We start from the raw sequence: 20,697 nt of genomic DNA, 5'->3' as shown, positions 1-20,697 counted from the left end.
GTTCTATGGCTTCCATAGAGATTTAAGTTTAATGTCTGTGTGGCGGCTCCGCCGCCAATTTTGATTGGCTGTTAAGGGCAAATAATTTTGTCAATTCTTCCAAAAAGCAATGCAGTAAGAAGGCATGGTCTGAAGATAGTGTGTGCAAATTTTGGTGAGAATCGGATGAAATGTGTGACCTGTGAAACTTTTTGAAAGTTCTGATCTTGGTCTGTTGGTGGCGCTACAGCGTTAATGGAAAAGTCTTGTTAATTGGTGGGTGGGGCCATACCTTTTGCCTTAATACACTGAGCAAGTTTCAGCTTGATAGGTCTAAGCATTTTAGAGTTATTTGCATTAATGTTGTTGAAAAATTGATGAATTTTGACCTGTTGGTGGCGCTGGAGTTTTGGGCTCTGGGGTCTGAAAATTGGGGTAAGTGGTCATTGGCTCAGGGAGAATAAGTGTACCAAATTTCCCAACTTTTTACTGTATGGTTCTTTGGTTACATAGAGATATAGGTTCACATGCTGTTTTTTGGTGCGTTTTAAACTTCGATTGGCTGTGACAGGCAAATGCTTTTGAATATTTATTAACAAAGTGATAAGTCTTGAGTGGCCTTGTCTGAAGGTCATGTGTGACAAGTTTGGTAAGAAATGGACAAAATTTGAGACCTGGGTAACTTTTTGAAAAATTCAGCCTGACCTGTTGGTGGCGCTGGAGTTTTGGGGTTTGTTGTCTGAAAATTTAAGAGATTCGGGCAAATTTGAAGTTGAATCAGTGTGCCAAATTTCAGAACTCTGGAGTGTATGGTTGGCTGGGAAATGGGCAATGTGTAATAATAATAATAATAATAATAATTAAAGCTGCGAGCAGCAATGTGGGGGCCAAGCTTTGGAAATTTGGAAAGACAAACTCCCCTCTGCCCCTCCCCCTGTGACCACCATAGAGGAGTATTTGTGTGCTTTTGTCTGGGCTTGAGAGAGAGAGAGAGATGAAAGCGTTACTGAAAAATGAGCTGACTTTCTGTGATTATAGCACCCCCCTAGTGGTCAAAAGACATGACATGGGAGAGTGGGCGTGTGCAAATGGAACGCCCCCCCCCCCCCCCCACGACCACCATAGAGGAGGGTGTGTGTGCTTGTGTCTGGGTTAGAGAGCGAGAGAGATGAAAGCATTAATGAAAAATGAGCTGACTTCCTGTGATTATAGTGCCCCCCTAGTGGTCAAAAGACATGAAATGGGAGAGTGGGCGTGTGCAAATGGAACACCCCCACGACCACCATAGAGGAGGGTGTGTGTGCTTGTGTCTGGGTTTGAGACAGAGAGAGAGTAGATGTGAAGAAAATAGCCAAAATTAATTTCAATTTTTTTTTTGTGTGTGTGTGTCCTTGGGATGTGTTCCTAAGTCCACTTACCAAGTTTTGTTTCGATAGGTGAAAGTGTTGTTTATTATAGCGCCCCTAGTGTTCAAACGTCACCAAATTTAGTGTAGGTCCTCAGGATGTGCTCACAAGTCCACATACCAAATTTGGTGTTGATACGAGAAAGTTTTGCTAATTATAGCGCCCCTAGTGTTCAAACGTCACCAAATTTAGTGTAGGTCCTCAGGATGTGCCCACAAGTCCACGTGCCAAGTTTGGTGTTGATCCGAGAAAGTTTTGCTAATTATAGCGCCCCTAGTGGTCAGAGTACTCCAAATGTATTGTGCGTCCTCAGGGTGGGGTCCCAAGTCCATATACCAAGTTTGGTTTTGATACTTGAAACCGTTGCTGAGATATGAGCCTACTTCCTGTTACTATAGCGCCCCCACAGTTGTCAAAGGGCACCAAAGTTATTGAGGCCTCTCTTAATAGGGTTCTGAGCCCATGTTCTAAGTTTGGTCTTGGTACATGAAAGCCTTGCTGAGATATAGGTTCACTTCCTGTGTGGCGGCTTCGCCGCCAAATTGGATTGGCTGTTAGAGGCCAGCACTTCTGTCAATTGTTCCACAAAGCAAGGCAATAAGAAAGCATGGTCTGAAGATGATGTGTGCAAATTTTGGTGAGAATCGGATGAAATTTGAGACCTGTGAAACTTTTTGGAAGTTTTGACCTTGGTCTGTTGGTGGCGCTACAGCAATCATGGAAAAGTCTTGTTAATTGGTGGGTGGGGCCTTGACTTTTGCCTTAATACACTGAGCAAGTTTCAGCTTGATAGGTTCAAGCATAGCAGAGATATTTGCATTAATGTTGTTGCTTGGCTCCCAATAAACTCTTTGGGAGGAATTTACCCACAATGCTCAGCTCCAAATCGTCCAAATTTTCACCCACCGTCGCAGAGAAAACTGTGGCGAGAGTGGGCTATATATAGAGAATGAACCAGCAGGATGTTTAACAGTGAGTAAGTCCCTCTATCCCTTTCGAGGCTGTGGCATTGCTAAGATTCACATGGCCTCCGGCTGAGGCACAGCAGCGGAAAATCCCAGGTGTCTTACCACCCAGTAGGTGGCAGACGTAGTGGTCATCCAGGAAGTCCATGGGAAAATGTGGGAAAGCTAACCCCCCCCCCCCCCCCCCCCCCCCCCATGACCACCATAGAGGAAGGTGTATGTGCTTGTGTCTGGGTTTGAGCGCGTGAGATGAAAGCATTAATGACAAATGAGCTAACTTCCGATGAAAGCATTAATGAAAAATGAGCTGAGTTACTGTGAATATAATGCCCCCCTAGTGGTCAAAACACATGAAATGGAAGAGTGGGCGTGTGCAAATGGAACCCCCGCCCCCCACAACCACCATAGAGGAGAGTGTGTGTGCTTTTGTCTGGGTTTGGGACAGAGAGAGAGTGGATGTTAAGAAAATAGCCCAAATTAATTTCTAATTTTTTTTTTTTTGTGTGTGTGTGTGTCCTTGGGATGTGTTCCCAAGTCTTGATACGTGAAAGCCTTGCTGAGATGTAGGTTCACTTCCTGTGTGGCGGCTTCACCGCCAATTTGGATTGGCTGTTAGAGGCGAGCACTTCTGTCAATTGTTCCAAAAAGCAATGCAATAAGAAGGCATGGTCTGAAGATGGTGTGTGCAAATTTTGGTGAGAATCGGATGAAATGTGTGACCTGTGAAACTTTTTGAAAGTTTTGACCTTGGTCTATTGGTGGCGCTACAGCGTTTGTTGAAAAGTCTTGTTAATTGGTGGGTGGGGCTATACCTTTTGCGTTAATACACTGAGCAAGTTTCAGCTTGATAGGTCTAAGCATTTTAGAGTTATTTGCATTAATGTTGTTGAGAAATTGATGAATTTTGACCTGTTGGTGGCGCTACAGGTTTGAGGTTAAGAGTCTGTAAATTGTGGAAAGTGGTCATTGGCCATAGAGGAATATGTGTGTTGAATTTCAAAACGTTTAACTGTATGGTTCTATGGCTTCCATAGAGATTTAAGTTTAATGTCTGTGTGGCGGCTTCGCCGCCGATTTTGATTGGCTGTTAAGGGCAAATAATTTTGTCAATTCTTCCAAAAAGCAATGCAATAAGAAGGCATGGTCTGAAGATAGTGTGTGCAAATTTTGGTGAGAATCGGATGAAATTTGTGACCTGTGAAACTTTTTGAAAGTTCTGATCTTGGTCTGTTGGTGGCGCTACAGCGTTTGTGGAAAAGTCTTGTTAATTGGTGGGTGGGGCCATACCTTTTGCCTTAATACACTGAGCAAGTTTCAGCTTGATAGGTCTAAGCATTTTAGAGTTATTTGCATTAATGTTGTTGAAAAATTGATGAATTTTGACCTGTTGGTGGCGCTGGAGTTTTGGGCTCTGGGGTCTGGAAATTGAGGTAAGTGGTCATTGGCTCAGGGAGAATAAGTGTACCAAATTACCCAACTTTTTACTGTATGGTTCTTTGGTTACATAGAGTATAGGTTCACATGCTGTTTTTTGGTGCGTTGCCAACTTTGATTGGCTGTGACAGGCAAACGCTTTTGAATATTAATTAACAAACTGATAAGTCTTGAGTGGCCTTGTGTGAAGGTCATGTGTGACAAGTTTGGTAAGAAATGGACAAAATTTGAGACCTGGGTAACTTTTAGAAAAATTCAGCCTGACCTGTTGGTGGCGCTGGAGTTTTGGGGTTTGTTGTCTGTAAATTTAATAGATTCGGGCAAATTTGAAGTTGAATGAGTGTGCCAAATTTCAGAACTCTGGAGTGTATGGTTGGCTGGGAAATGGGCAATGTGTAATAATAATAATAATTAAAGCTGCGAGCAGCAATGTGGGGGCCAAGCTTTGGAAATTTGGAAAGACAAACTCCCCTCTGCCCCTCCCCCTGTGACCACCATAGAGGAGTATTTGTGTGCTTTTGTCTGGGCTTGAGAGAGAGAGAGAGATGAAAGCGTTACTGAAAAATGAGCTGACTTCCTGTGATTATAGCACCCCCCTAGTGGTCAAAAGACATGACATGGGAGAGTGGGCGTGTGCAAATGGAACGCCCCCCCCCCCCACGACCACCATAGAGGAGGGTGTGTGTGCTTGTGTCTGGGTTAGAGAGCGAGAGAGATGAAAGCATTAATGAAAAATGAGCTGACTTCCTGTGATTATAGCGCCCCCCTAGTGGTCAAAAGACATGAAATGGGAGAGTGGGCGTGTGCAAATGGAACCCCCCACCCTACGACCACCATAGAGGAGGTTGTGTGTGCTTGTGTCTGGGTTAGAGAGAGAGAGAGATGAAAGCATTAATGAAAAATGAGCTGACTTCCTGTGATTATAGCGCCCCCCTAGTGGTCAAAAGACATGACATGGGAGAGTGGGCATGTGCAAATGGAACCCCCCCACGACCACCATAGAGGAGGGTGTGTGTGCTTGTGTCTGGGTTTGAGACAGAGAGAGAGTAGATGTGAAGAAAATAGCCAAAATGAATTTCAATTTTTCCTTGGGATGTGTTCCTAAGTCCACTTACCAAGTTTTGTTTCGATAGGTGAAAGTGTTGTTTATTATAGCGCCCCTAGTGTTCAAACGTCACCAAATTTAGTGTAGGTCCTCAGGATGTGCTCACAAGTCCACATACCAAATTTGGTGTTGATACGAGAAAGTTTTGCTAATTATAGTGCCCCTAGTGTTCAAACGTCACCAAATTTAGTGTAGGTCCTCAGGATGTGCCCACAAGTCCACGTGCCAAGTTTGGTGTTGATCCGAGAAAGTTTTGCTAATTATAGCGCCCCTAGTGGTCAGAGTACTCCAAATGTATTGTGCATCCTCATGGTGGGGTCCCAAGTCCATATACCAAGTTTGGTTTTGATACTTGAAACCGTTGCTGAGATATGAGCCTACTTCCTGTTACTATAGCGCCCCCACAGTTGTCAAAGGGCACCAAAGTTATTGAGGCCTCTCTTAATAGGGTTCTGAGCCCATGTTCTAAGTTTGGTCTTGGTACATGAAAGCCTTGCTGAGATATAGGTTCACTTCCTGTGTGGCGGCTTCGCCGCCAATTTGGATTGGCTGTTAGAGGCCAGCACTTCCGTCAATTGTTCCACAAAGCAAGGCAGTAAGAAAGCATGGTCTGAAGATGATGTGTGCAAATTTTGGTGAGAATCGGATGAAATTTGAGACCTGTGAAACTTTTTGGAAGTTTTGACCTTGGTCTGTTGGTGGCGCTACAGCAATCATGGAAAAGTCTTGTTAATTGGTGGGTGGGGCCTTGACTTTTGCCTTAATACACTGAGCAAGTTTCAGCTTGATAGGTTCAAGCATAGCAGAGATATTTGCATTAATGTTGTTGCTTGGCTCCCAATAAACTCTTTGGGAGGGATTTACCCACAATGCTCAGCTCCAAATCGTCCAAATTTTCACCCACCGTCGCAGAGAAAACTGTGGCGAGAGTGGGCTATATATAGAGAATGAACCAGCAGGATGTTTAACAGTGAGTAAGTCCCTCTATCCCTTTCGAGGCTGTGGCATTGCTAAGATTCACATGGCCTCCGGCTGAGGCACAGCAGCGGAAAGTCCCAGGTGTCTTACCACCCAGTAGGTGGACAGACGTAGTGGTCATCCAGGAAGTCCATGGGAAAATGTGGGAAAGCTAACCCCCCCCCCCCCATGACCACCATAGAGGAAGGTGTATGTGCTTGTGTCTGGGTTTGAGAGCGTGAGATGAAAGCATTAATGACAAATGAGCTAACTTCCGATGAAAGCATTAATGAAAAATGAGCTGAGTTACTGTGAATATAATGCCCCCCTAGTGGTCAAAACACATGAAATGGAAGAGTGGGCGTGTGCAAATGGAACCCCCGCCCCCCACAACCACCATAGAGGAGAGTGTGTGTGCTTTTGTCTGGGTTTGGGACAGAGAGAGAGTGGATGTTAAGAAAATAGCCCAAATTAATTTCTAATTTTTTTTTTTTGTGTGTGTGTGTGTGTCCTTGGGATGTGATCCCAAGTCTTGATACGTGAAAGCCTTGCTGAGATGTAGGTTCTCTTCCTGTGTGGCGGCTTCACCGCCAATTTGGATTGGCTGTTAGAGGCGAGCACTTCTGTCAATTGTTCCAAAAAGCAATGCAATAAGAAGGCATGGTCTGAAGATGGTGTGTGCAAATTTTGGTGAGAATCGGATGAAATTTGTGACCTGTGAAACTTTTTGAAAGTTCTGATCTTGGTCTGTTGGTGGCGCTACAGCGTTTGTTGAAAAGTCTTGTTAATTGGTGGGTGGGGCTATACCTTTTGCGTTAATACGCTGAGCAAGTTTCAGCTTGATAGGTCTAAGCATTTTAGAGTTTTTTGCATTAATGTTGTTGAGAAATTGATGAATTTTGACCTGTTGGTGGCGCTACAGGTTTGAGGTTAAGAGTCTGTAAATTGTGGAAAGTGGTCATTGGCCATAGAGGAATATGTGTGTTGAATTTCAAAACGTTTAACTGTATGGTTCTATGGCTTCCATAGAGATTTAAGTTTAATGTCTGTGTGGCGGCTTCGCCGCCGATTTTGATTGGCTGTTAAGGGCAAATAATTTTGTCAATTCTTCCAAAAAGCAATGCAATAAGAAGGCATGGTCTGAAGATAGTGTGTGCAAATTTTGGTGAGAATCGGATGAAATTTGTGACCTGTGAAACTTTTTGAAAGTTCTGATCTTGGTCTGTTGGTGGCGCTACAGCGTTTGTGGAAAAGTCTTGTTAATTGGTGGGTGGGGCCATACCTTTTGCCTTAATACACTGAGCAAGTTTCAGCTTGATAGGTCTAAGCATTTTAGAGTTATTTGCATTAATGTTGTTGAAAAATTGATGAATTTTGACCTGTTGGTGGCGCTGGAGTTTTGGGCTCTGGGGTCTGGAAATTGAGGTAAGTGGTCATTGGCTCAGGGAGAATAAGTGTACCAAATTACCCAACTTTTTACTGTATGGTTCTTTGGTTACATAGAGTATAGGTTCACATGCTGTTTTTTGGTGCGTTGCCAACTTTGATTGGCTGTGACAGGCAAACGCTTTTGAATATTAATTAACAAACTGATAAGTCTTGAGTGGCCTTGTGTGAAGGTCATGTGTGACAAGTTTGGTAAGAAATGGACAAAATTTGAGACCTGAGTAACTTTTAGAAAAATTCAGCCTGACCTGTTGGTGGCGCTGGAGTTTTGGGGTTTGTTGTCTGTAAATTTAATAGATTCGGGCAAATTTGAAGTTGAATGAGTGTGCCAAATTTCAGAACTCTGGAGTGTATGGTTGGCTGGGAAATGGGCAATGTGTAATAATAATAATAATAATTAAAGCTGCGAGCAGCAATGTGGGGGCCAAGCTTTGGAAATTTGGAAAGACAAACTCCCCTCTGCCCCTCCCCCTGTGACCACCATAGAGGAGTATTTGTGTGCTTTTGTCTGGGCTTGAGAGAGAGAGAGAGATGAAAGCGTTACTGAAAAATGAGCTGACTTTCTGTGATTATAGCACCCCCCTAGTGGTCAAAAGACATGACATGGGAGAGTGGGCGTGTGCAAATGGAACGCCCCCCCCCCCCCCCCCCCACCACGACCACCATAGAGGAGGGTGTGTGTGCTTGTGTCTGGGTTAGAGAGCGAGAGAGATGAAAGCATTAATGAAAAATGAGCTGACTTCCTGTGATTATAGTGCCCCCCTAGTGGTCAAAAGACATGAAATGGGAGAGTGGGCGTGTGCAAATGGAACACCCCCACGACCACCATAGAGGAGGGTGTGTGTGCTTGTGTCTGGGTTTGAGACAGAGAGAGAGTAGATGTGAAGAAAATAGCCAAAATTAATTTCAATTTTTTTTTTGTGTGTGTGTGTCCTTGGGATGTGTTCCTAAGTCCACTTACCAAGTTTTGTTTCGATAGGTGAAAGTGTTGTTTATTATAGCGCCCCTAGTGTTCAAACGTCACCAAATTTAGTGTAGGTCCTCAGGATGTGCTCACAAGTCCACATACCAAATTTGGTGTTGATACGAGAAAGTTTTGCTAATTATAGCGCCCCTAGTGTTCAAACGTCACCAAATTTAGTGTAGGTCCTCAGGATGTGCCCACAAGTCCACGTGCCAAGTTTGGTGTTGATCCGAGAAAGTTTTGCTAATTATAGCGCCCCTAGTGGTCAGAGTACTCCAAATGTATTGTGCGTCCTCAGGGTGGGGTCCCAAGTCCATATACCAAGTTTGGTTTTGATACTTGAAACCGTTGCTGAGATATGAGCCTACTTCCTGTTACTATAGCGCCCCCACAGTTGTCAAAGGGCACCAAAGTTATTGAGGCCTCTCTTAATAGGGTTCTGAGCCCATGTTCTAAGTTTGGTCTTGGTACATGAAAGCCTTGCTGAGATATAGGTTCACTTCCTGTGTGGCGGCTTCGCCGCCAAATTGGATTGGCTGTTAGAGGCCAGCACTTCTGTCAATTGTTCCACAAAGCAAGGCAATAAGAAAGCATGGTCTGAAGATGATGTGTGCAAATTTTGGTGAGAATCGGATGAAATTTGAGACCTGTGAAACTTTTTGGAAGTTTTGACCTTGGTCTGTTGGTGGCGCTACAGCAATCATGGAAAAGTCTTGTTAATTGGTGGGTGGGGCCTTGACTTTTGCCTTAATACACTGAGCAAGTTTCAGCTTGATAGGTTCAAGCATAGCAGAGATATTTGCATTAATGTTGTTGCTTGGCTCCCAATAAACTCTTTGGGAGGAATTTACCCACAATGCTCAGCTCCAAATCGTCCAAATTTTCACCCACCGTCGCAGAGAAAACTGTGGCGAGAGTGGGCTATATATAGAGAATGAACCAGCAGGATGTTTAACAGTGAGTAAGTCCCTCTATCCCTTTCGAGGCTGTGGCATTGCTAAGATTCACATGGCCTCCGGCTGAGGCACAGCAGCGGAAAATCCCAGGTGTCTTACCACCCAGTAGGTGGCAGACGTAGTGGTCATCCAGGAAGTCCATGGGAAAATGTGGGAAAGCTAACCCCCCCCCCCCCCCCCCCCCCCATGACCACCATAGAGGAAGGTGTATGTGCTTGTGTCTGGGTTTGAGCGCGTGAGATGAAAGCATTAATGACAAATGAGCTAACTTCCGATGAAAGCATTAATGAAAAATGAGCTGAGTTACTGTGAATATAATGCCCCCCTAGTGGTCAAAACACATGAAATGGAAGAGTGGGCGTGTGCAAATGGAACCCCCGCCCCCCACAACCACCATAGAGGAGAGTGTGTGTGCTTTTGTCTGGGTTTGGGACAGAGAGAGAGTGGATGTTAAGAAAATAGCCCAAATTAATTTCTAATTTTTTTTTTTTTGTGTGTGTGTGTGTCCTTGGGATGTGTTCCCAAGTCTTGATACGTGAAAGCCTTGCTGAGATGTAGGTTCACTTCCTGTGTGGCGGCTTCACCGCCAATTTGGATTGGCTGTTAGAGGCGAGCACTTCTGTCAATTGTTCCAAAAAGCAATGCAATAAGAAGGCATGGTCTGAAGATGGTGTGTGCAAATTTTGGTGAGAATCGGATGAAATGTGTGACCTGTGAAACTTTTTGAAAGTTTTGACCTTGGTCTATTGGTGGCGCTACAGCGTTTGTTGAAAAGTCTTGTTAATTGGTGGGTGGGGCTATACCTTTTGCGTTAATACACTGAGCAAGTTTCAGCTTGATAGGTCTAAGCATTTTAGAGTTATTTGCATTAATGTTGTTGAGAAATTGATGAATTTTGACCTGTTGGTGGCGCTACAGGTTTGAGGTTAAGAGTCTGTAAATTGTGGAAAGTGGTCATTGGCCATAGAGGAATATGTGTGTTGAATTTCAAAACGTTTAACTGTATGGTTCTATGGCTTCCATAGAGATTTAAGTTTAATGTCTGTGTGGCGGCTTCGCCGCCGATTTTGATTGGCTGTTAAGGGCAAATAATTTTGTCAATTCTTCCAAAAAGCAATGCAATAAGAAGGCATGGTCTGAAGATAGTGTGTGCAAATTTTGGTGAGAATCGGATGAAATTTGTGACCTGTGAAACTTTTTGAAAGTTCTGATCTTGGTCTGTTGGTGGCACTACAGCGTTTGTGGAAAAGTCTTGTTAATTGGTGGGTGGGGCCATACCTTTTGCCTTAATACACTGAGCAAGTTTCAGCTTGATAGGTCTAAGCATTTTAGAGTTATTTGCATTAATGTTGTTGAAAAATTGATGAATTTTGACCTGTTGGTGGCGCTGGAGTTTTGGGCTCTGGGGTCTGGAAATTGAGGTAAGTGGTCATTGGCTCAGGGAGAATAAGTGTACCAAATTACCCAACTTTTTACTGTATGGTTCTTTGGTTACATAGAGTATAGGTTCACATGCTGTTTTTTGGTGCGTTGCCAACTTTGATTGGCTTTGACAGGCAAACGCTTTTGAATATTAATTAACAAACTGATAAGTCTTGAGTGGCCTTGTGTGAAGGTCATGTGTGACAAGTTTGGTAAGAAATGGACAAAATTTGAGACCTGGGTAACTTTTAGAAAAATTCAGCCTGACCTGTTGGTGGCGCTGGAGTTTTGGGGTTTGTTGTCTGTAAATTTAATAGATTCGGGCAAATTTGAAGTTGAATGAGTGTGCCAAATTTCAGAACTCTGGAGTGTATGGTTGGCTGGGAAATGGGCAATGTGTAATAATAATAATAATAATAAGAATACGTACAATCACTATGGGTTGCCTCGCAGCTTCGCTGCTTGGCCCCCAATAAGAATACGTACAATCACTATGGGTTGCCTCGCAGCTTCGCTGCTTGGCCCCCAATAATAAGAATACGTACAATCACTATGGGTTGCCTCGCAGCTTCGCTGCTTGGCCCCCAATAATAATAATAAGAAAACCAACAAACACAATGGGGTCCTCGCAGCTTCGCTGCTTGGCCCCCAAATATAGCTGCAAGCAGCAATGTGGGGGCATAGCAGGCTGGTCAAAAGGCCAGAGTTGCCATGGTAGCTCAATGCTGTTCAGTCAGGTATATAGCTTTAAGCAGTCAGAAGAATTTTTATGTCAAACAACCCAAGATTGGCCGAGATTCAAGCCCATATCCTGTTCGGCGGCTTCGCCGCCAATTTCGATTGGCTGTTGCGGGTGAATGGTTTAAGATATCATTCCGAAAAGCAAGGCCTATATTAGACTCGGGCTGAAGATCATCTGTGTGAAGTTTCGTGAAGATCGGACACATTTTGTGACCTGTTGAAATGTTTAAGGGATTTTGATTAAATCCAATATGGCGGCCGAATAAAATATGATGATGTCACAAATTGAGCTGGGTCATCCTAAGGACCTTCAACAGTATAACCAGGCACCAGTAGCAAGTTTTAATTCCAAACACATCAACAGCTACAGGCCAAAATGCCTTTTTGCTAATTGCAGCGCCCCCTAGAGGTCGAAGGTCACCAAAGTTCTTGAGCCTCCTTCTGATGGGGTCTTGAGTCCAAGTACTAAGTTTGGTTTTGATGCATGCAAGGGTTGCTGAAATATGAGCCCACTTCCTGTTTGGCGCCTTCGCCGCGAATTTCGATTGGCTGTTACGGGCCAACGGTTAAAGTTCCGAAGAAACAAAGCACGAGCTAAATAAGGCATGGTCTGAGGATACTCTGTGTCAAGTTTGGTGTCGATCGGACAAAAGCTGTGACCGATATAATCTTTTAAGTGTTTTTGATGAAATACAAAATGGCGGAAAATCCATCGTGGCGGAAAATGACGTCACAGGGTGCGTTGAACTCGGGCTGGTCCAAGGATTCCAAAGATACCTGGTTTTTGAAAATTGGCCCAAGGGTTCAAAAGTTACGTGCGTGAACGCATGTCCAACTTTGACCTGTTGGTGGCGCTACAGCATATGAGGTGCCGACATGAAACTTGGTGAAATTAATTATTGCACTGTCCCCAATCAGTGTGCCAAATTTCACAACTTTTCACCAGTCGGTTCTATGGGCTGCCATTGACTCCAATGGCAGAGGTATAATAGTTTATAATAAGAAGAAAACATAGAAACACAATGGGTGCCTTCGCAGCTTCGCTGCTTGGCCCCCAAATATAGCTGCAAGCAGCAATGTGGGGGCCAAGCAGGCAGATCAAAAGGCCAGAGTTGCCATGGTAACTCAATGCTGTTAAGTCAAGTATGTAGCTTTAAGCAGTCACAAGAATTTTGATGTCAAACAACCCAAGATTGCCCGAGATGCAAGCCCACTTCCTGTTCGGCGGCTTCGCCGTCAATTTCGATTGGCTATTGCGGGCGAACGGTTTAAGATATCATTCCGAAAAAGCAAGGCCTATATTAGACTCGGGCTGAAGATCATCCGTGTCAAGTTTCGTGCAGATCGGATACATTTTGTTACCTGTGGAAATGTTTAAGGGGTTTTGATTAAATCTAATATGGTGGCAGAATCAATTATGTTGATGTCACAAATTGAGCTGGGCTGGCCTAAGGACCTTCCACAGTATTACCAGACACCACTAGCAAGTTTTCATTCCAAACACATCAATAGCTACAGGCTGAAATGCCTTTTGGCTAATTGCAGCGCCCCCTAGAAGTCAAAGGTCACCAAATTTCTTGAGCGTCCTCCTGATGCGGTCCCGAGTCCACATACCAAGTTTGGTTATGATGCGCGCAAGGGTTGCTGAAATATGAGCCCACTTCCTGTTTGGCGGCTTCGCCGCTAACTTTGATTGGCTTTTACGGGCGAACGGTTATAGTTCCGAAGAAGAAAAATAATTTCAGAATACAGGATGGTCTGTAGATTATGTGTGTGAAGTTTGGTGTCGATCGGACAAAATCTGTAGGAGGAGAAGGCTTTTAAGTGTTTTTGACAAAATCCAAAATGGCGGAAAATCCATTATGGCGGAAAATGACGTCATATGGTCCGTTGAACTCAGGCTGGTCCAAAGATTCCAATGATACCTGACTTTTGAAAATTGACCAAAGGGGTCAAAAGTTACGTGCGTGAACGCACGTCCAACTTTGACCTGTTGGTGGCGCTAGAGCGTATGAGGTGCCGACATGAAACTTGGTGAAATGAATCATTGGACTGTCCCCAATCAGTGTGCCAAATTTCACAACTTTTCACCAGTCGGTTCTATGGGCTGCCATAGACTTCAATGGCAGAAGAATAATAATAGTTTATAATAATAATAATAGTAAGAAAACATAGAAACACAATGGGGTCCTCGCAGCTTCGCTGCTTGGCCCCCAAATATAGCTGCAAGCAGCAATGTGGGGGCCAAGCAGGCAGGACAAAAAGGCCAGAGTTGCCATGGTAACTCAATGCTGTTTTGTCAGGCATGTAGTTTTAAGCAGTCACAAGAATTTTGATGTCAAACAACCCAAGATTGGCCGAGAAGCGAGCTCACTTCCTGTTCGGCGGCTTCGCCGTCAATTTCGATTGGCTATTGCGGGCAGACGGTTTAAGATATCCTTTCGAAAAGCACAGCCTATGTTACACTCGGGCTGAAGATCATCCCTGTGAAGTTTCGTGCAGATCAGATACATTTTGTGACCTGTGGAAATGTTTAAGGGATTTTTATTAAATCCAATATGGCGGCCAAATCAAATAAGGTTGATGTCACAAATTGAAATGGGTCAGCCTAAGGACCTCCCACAGTATAAATAGACATCAGTAGCAAGTTTAAATTCCAAACACATCAACAGCTACAGGCCAAAATGCCTTTTTGCTAACTGCGGCGCCCCCTAGAGGTCAAAGGTCACCAAATTTCTTGTGCCTCATCCTGATGGGGTCTAGAGTCCATGTACCAAGTTTGGTTTTGATGCGCGCAAGGGTTGCTGAAATATGAGCCCACTTCCTGTTTGGCGGCTTCGCCGCGAAATTCGATTGGCTGTTACAGGCGAACGGTTATAGGTCCGAAGAATAAAAATAATTTCAGTATACAAGATGGTCTGTTGATTATGTGTGTGAAGTTTGGTGTTGATCGGACAAAATCTGTAGGAGGAGAAGGCTTTTAAGTGTTTTTGACAAAATCCAAAATGGCGGAAAATCCATCATGGCGGAAAATGACGTCATAGGGTCCGTTGAACTCAGGCTGGTCCAAGGATTCCAATGATACCTGACTTTTGAAAATTGACCCAAGGGGTCAAAAGTTACGTGCGTGAACACACGTCCAACTTTGACCTGTTGGTGGCGCTAGAGCGTATGAAGTGCCGACATGAAACTTGGTGAAATTAATCATTTGACTGTCCCCAATCAGTGTGCCAAATTTCACAACTTTTCACCAGTCGGTTCTATGGGCTGCCATAGACTTCAATGGCAGAGGAATAATAATAGTTTATAATAATAATAAATATAGCTGCAAGCAGCAATGTGGGGGCCAAGCAGGCAGGACAAAAAGGCCAGAGTTGCCATGGTAACTCAATGCTGTTACGTCAGGCATGTAGTTTTAAGCAGTCACAAGAATTTTGATGTCAAACAACCCAAGATTGGCCGAGAAGCGAGCTCACTTCCTGTTCGGCGGCTTCGCCGTCAATTTCGATTGGCTATTGCGGGCGGACGGTTTAAGATATCCTTTCGAAAAGCACAGCCTATGTTACACTCGGGCTGAAAATCATCCCTGTGAAGTTTCGTGCAGATCAGATACATTTTGTGACCTGTGGAAATGTTTAAGGGATTTTTATTAAATCCAATATGGCGGCCGAATCAAATAAGGTTGATGTCACAAATTGAAATGGGTCAGCCTAAGGACCTCCCACAGTATAAATAGACATCAGTAGCAAGTTTAAATTCCAAACACATCAACAGCTACAGGCCAAAATGCCTTTTTGCTAACTGCGGCGCCCCCTAGAGGTCAAAGGTCACCAAATTTCTTGAGCCTCATCCTGATGGGGTCTAGAGTCCATGTACCAAGTTTGGTTTTGATGCGCGCAAGGGTTGCTGAAATATGAGCCCACTTCCTGTTTGGCGGCTTCGCCGCGAAATTCGATTGGCTGTTACAGGCGAACGGTTATAGTTCCGAAGAAAAAAAATAATTTCAGTGTACAAGATGGTCTGTTGATTATGTGTGTGAAGTTTGGTGTCGATCGGACATAATTTGTAGGAGGGGAAGGCTTTTAAGTGTTTTTGACAAAATCCAAAATGGCGGAAAATCCATCATGGCGGAAAATGACGTCATAGGGTCCGTTGAACTCAAGCTGGTCCAAGGATTCCAATGATACCTGACTTTTGAAAATTGACCCAAGGGGTCAAAAGTTAAGTGCGTGAACGCACGTCCAACTTTGACCTGTTGGTGGCGCTAGAGCGTATGAGGTGCCGACATGAAACTTGGTGAAATTAATCATTGGACTGTCCTCAATCAGTTTGCCAAATTTCACAACTTTTCACCAGTTGGTTCTATGGGCTGCCATAGACTTCAATGGCAGAGGAATAATAATAGTTTATAATAATAATAATAAGAAAACTAACAAACACAATGGGGTCCTCGCAGCTTCGCTGCTTGGCCCCCAATAAGAAAACTAACAAACACAATGGGGTCCTCGCAGCTTCGCTGCTTGGCCCCCAAATATAGCTGCAAGCAGCAATGTGGGGGCCAAGCAGGCAGGTGAAAAGGCCAGAGTTGCCATGGTAACTCAATGCTGTTAAGTCAGGCATGTAGTTTTAAGCCGTGACAAGAATTTTGATGTCAAACAACCCAAGATTGGCCGAGATGCGAGCTCACTTCCTGTTCGGCGGCTTCGCCGCCAATTTCGATTGGCTGTTGCGGGAGAACTGTTTAAGATATCGTTTCGAAAATCAAGGCCTTTTTTAGACTCCGGCTGAAGATCATTTGTGTAAAGTTTCGTGAAGAACGGTCAAAGTTTGTGACCTGTACAAATGTTTCAGTGGTTTTGATTAAATCCAATATGGTGGCAGAATCAATTATGTTGATGTCGCAAATTGAGCTGGGCTAACCTATGGACCTCCCACAGTATTACCAAACACCACTAGCAAGTTTTAATTCCAAACACATCGACAGCTATAGGCCGAAATGCCTTTTGGCTAATTGCGGCGCCCCCTAGAAGTCAAAGGTCACCAAATTTATTGAGCATCCTCCTGATGCGGTCCTGAGTTCACATACCAAGTTTGGTTTTGATGCGCACAAGGGTTGCTGAAATATGAACCCACTTCCTGTTTGGCGGCTTCGCCGCGACTTTCGATTGGCTGTTACGGGCGAACGGTTATAGTTCCGAAGAAGAAAAATAATTTTAGAATACAGGATGGTCTGTAGATTATGTGTGTGAAGTTTGGTGTCGATCGGACAAAAGCTGTAGGAGGAGAAGGCTTTTAAGTGTTTTTGACATAATCCAAAATGGCGGAAAATCCATCATGGCGGAAAATGACGTCATAGGGTCCGTTGAACTCAGGCTGGTCCAAAGATTCCAATGATACCTGACTTTTGAAAATTGACCCAAGGGGTCAAAAGTTACGTGCGTGAACGCACGTCCAACTTTGACCTGTTGGTGGCGCTAGAGCGTATGAGGTGTCGACATGAAACTTGGTGAAATGAATCATTGGACTGTCCCCAATCAGTGTGCCAAATTTCACAACTTTTCACCAGTCGGTTCTATGGGCTGCCATAGACTTCAATGGCAGAAGAATAATAATAGTTTATAAATATAGCTGCAAGCAGCAATGTGGGGGCCAAGCAAGCAGATCAAAAGGCCAGAGTTGCCATGGTAACTCAATGCTGTTCAGTCAGGTATGTAGTTTTAAGCAGTCACAAGAATTTTGATGTTAAACAACCCAAGATTGCCCGAGATGCAAGCCCACTTCCTGTTCGGCGGCTTCACCGCCAATTTCGCTTGGCTGTTGCGGGCGAACGGTTTAAGATATTGATCCAAAAAGCAAGGCCTATATTAGACTCGGGCTGAATATCATCTGTGTGAAGTTTCGTGAAGATCGGACACATTTTGCGACCTGTGGAAATGTTTAAGGGATTTTGATTAAATCCAATATGGCGGCCGAATCAAATATGACGATGTCACAAATTCAGCTGGGTCAGCCTAAGGACCTCCAACAGTATAACCAGGCACCAGTAGCAAGTTTTAATTCTAAACACATCAACAGCTACAGGCCAAAAAGCCTTTTTGCTAATTGCAGCGCCCCCTAGAGGTCAAAGGTCACGAAATTTCTTGAGCCTCTTCCTGATGGGGTCCTGAGTCCATGTACCAAGTTTGGTTTTGATGCGCGCAAGGGTTGCTGAAATATGAGCCCACTTCCTGTTTGGCGGCTTCGCCGTGAAATTCGATTGGCTGTTACAGGCGAACGGTTATAGTTCCGAAGAAAAAAAATAATTTCAGAATACAAGATGGTCTGTAGATTATGTGTGTGAAGTTTGGTGTCGATCGGATAAAATCTGTAGGAGGAGAAGGCTTTTAAGTGTTTTTAACAAAATCCAAAATGGCGGAAAATCCATCATGGCGGAAAATGACGTCATATGATGCGTTGAACTCGGGCAGGTCCAAGGATTCCAAAGATACCTGAGTTTTGAAAATCGGACCAACGGGTCAAAAGTTACGTGCGTGAACGCATGTCCAACTTTGACCTGTTGGTGGCGCTAGAGCGCACGAGGTGTCGACATGAAACTTGGTGAGATGAATTATTGGACTGTCCCTAATCAGTGTGCCAAATTTCACAACTTTTCACCAGTTGGTTCTATGGGCTGCCATAGACTTCAATGACAGAGGAATAATAATAATAGTTTGTATATAATAATAATAAGAAGAATACTAAGAAACACAATGGGTGCCTTCGCAGCTTCGCTGCTTGGCCCCCAATAATAATAATAATAGTAAGAAAACATAGAAACACAATGGGGTCCTCGCAGCTTCGCTGCTTGGCCCCCAAATATAGCTGCAAGCAGCAATGTGGGGGCCAAGCAGGCAGATCAAAAGGCCAGAGTTGCCATGGTAACTCAATGCTGTTAAGTCAGGTATGTAGTTTTAAGCAGTCACAAGAATTTTGATGTCAAACAACCCAAGATTGCCTGAGATGCAAGCCCACTTCCTGTTCGGCGGCTTCGCCGTCAATTTCGATTGGCTATTGCGGGCGAACGGTTTAAGATATCATTCCGAAAAAGCAAGGCCTATATTAGACTCGGGCTGAAGATCATCCGTGTCAAGTTTTGTGCAGATCGGATACATTTTGTGACCTGTGGAAATGTTTAAGGGGTTTTGATTAAATCCAATATGGTGGCAGAATCAATTATGTTGATGTCACAAATTGAGCTGGGCTAGCCTAAGGACCTTCCACAATATTATCAGACACCACTAGCAAGTTTTCATTCCAAACACATCAAAAGCTACAGGCCGAAATGCCTTTTGGCTAATTGCAGCGCCCCCAAGAAGTCAAAGGTCACCAAATTTCTTGAGCGTCCTCCTGATGCGGTCCCGAGTCCACATACCAAGTTTGGTTTTGATGCGCGCAAGGGTTGCTGAAATATCAGCCCACTTCCTGTTTGGCGGCTTTGCCGCGAACTTTGATTGGCTGTTACGGGCGAACGGTTATAGTTCCGAAGAAGAAAAATAATTTCAGAATACAAGATGGTCTGTAGATTATGTGTGTGAAGTTTGGTGTCGATCGGACAAAATCTGTAGGAGAAGAAGGCTTTTAAGTGTTTTTGACAAAATCCAAAATGGCGGAAAATCCATCATGGCGGAAAATGACGTCATAGGGTCCGTTGAACTCAGGCTGGTCCAAAGATTCCAATGATACCTGACTTTTGAAAATTGACCAAAGGGGTCAAAAGTTACGTGCGTGAACGCACGTCCAACTTTGACCTGTTGGTGGCGCTAGAGCGTATGAGGTGCCGACATGAAACTTGTTGACATTAATCATTGGACTGTCCTTAAGCAGTGTGCCAAATTTCACAACTTTTCACCAGTCGGTTCTATGGGCTGCCATAGACTTCAATGGCAGAGGAATAATAATAGTTTATAACTAGAGAATGTAATTCCAAGGAAATTACGAGTGCATGAAAATGCAAAAATGTACAGATAAATCATGTAGATATGGTTACTAAGGTGTTGCTAGGGTAGACATGGTGGTTTCATAGTTTTTGAAAGTTGATGGTGCGAAGATAGACAGTTTGAAATTTAATTAGCTAACCTGATTACCAGATTAGCTAACCTGGCTAATGATTTTAAGCAGTTATGCAAAAATGCTAACTATGTTAACAATGCTAACCATACTAACTATGCTAAAGAGGTTGATTAGCTAATTTAGTTGATGATTTCTAGCAGTTATGCTAAAAATGCTAAAAATGCTAACTATGCTAACAATGCTAACAATGCTAACCAGGTTGATTAGCTAACTTAGTTAATGATTTCTAGCAGTTCTGCTAAAAATGCTAACTATGCTAACAATGCTAACTATGCTAACCATGCTAACATGCTAACTTGCTAATGAGGACTTTTATTTTGAAACATTTGTTGCTAGGGTATCCATGATGGCCACTATCAGAAATAAAGAAGTTACTGTAGTATAATCATGTTTGTTGCTATGGAAACTGTCATAAAAGCTTAATTTAATGGTTGCTATGTTGGTTGCTAGGTAGGTGGAGGTTTCATGTAGTTGACTGGAGGCATAGTTGATGATAACTGACAGTTGAAATGGTTGAACAGTTAAATAGTTGAGTATTTTCAATGGTTAAATGATTTAATAGTGTATTATATTATTATTATTGCAATGAGGACTTTTATTTTGAAACAGTTGTGGACAGAGGAAGTATGAAACAGGATCTGTAGTCTTAATGAGATTGTATGCTTAAAGCCTGAGAGAGAGAGAGCTGCTGCACCTGGACTGGCCACCTGGCATAAGATTCTAATTGCCCTATTATGATGTCATAATGTAATGTTAAGTCTATGGGGAAATTTTAATAGTTTTTATTTAATAGTTCAAAAAGTATAAAAGTTACAAAGTTGAAAAATATATAGCTCAAATCACCTAAGTAAGACCTACGCAACGCAGTTTGAATGAAGTTTCTACGTTAAACGGTTGAAGATGAATTACACGCAGGAAAGCGTTAGAAGAAGAATAACTAGAAATGCAATTCCAAGGAATTACCAGTGCATGAAATGCAAAAATAGATAGATAATGTAGATATGGTTACTAAGGTGTAGCTAGGGTAAATATGGTGGTTGCATAGTTTACAGAGAGTTGATAGTGTGAAGGTAGACAGTTTAAAGCTGAAACATTTTGATTTGCTGATTTCTATTCATGTTAAAATGTTAACTATGGTAACAATGATAACCAGGTTGATTGGTTAACTTAGCTACTGATTTCATGCAGTAATGGTAAAAATGTTAACTATGCT

The sequence above is a fragment of the Sardina pilchardus genome, chromosome 22 (genome assembly GCF_963854185.1).
Source record: "Sardina pilchardus chromosome 22, fSarPil1.1, whole genome shotgun sequence".
NCBI lineage: Eukaryota > Metazoa > Chordata > Actinopteri > Clupeiformes > Clupeidae > Sardina > Sardina pilchardus.
This window is presented reverse-complemented; position numbering follows the sequence as displayed.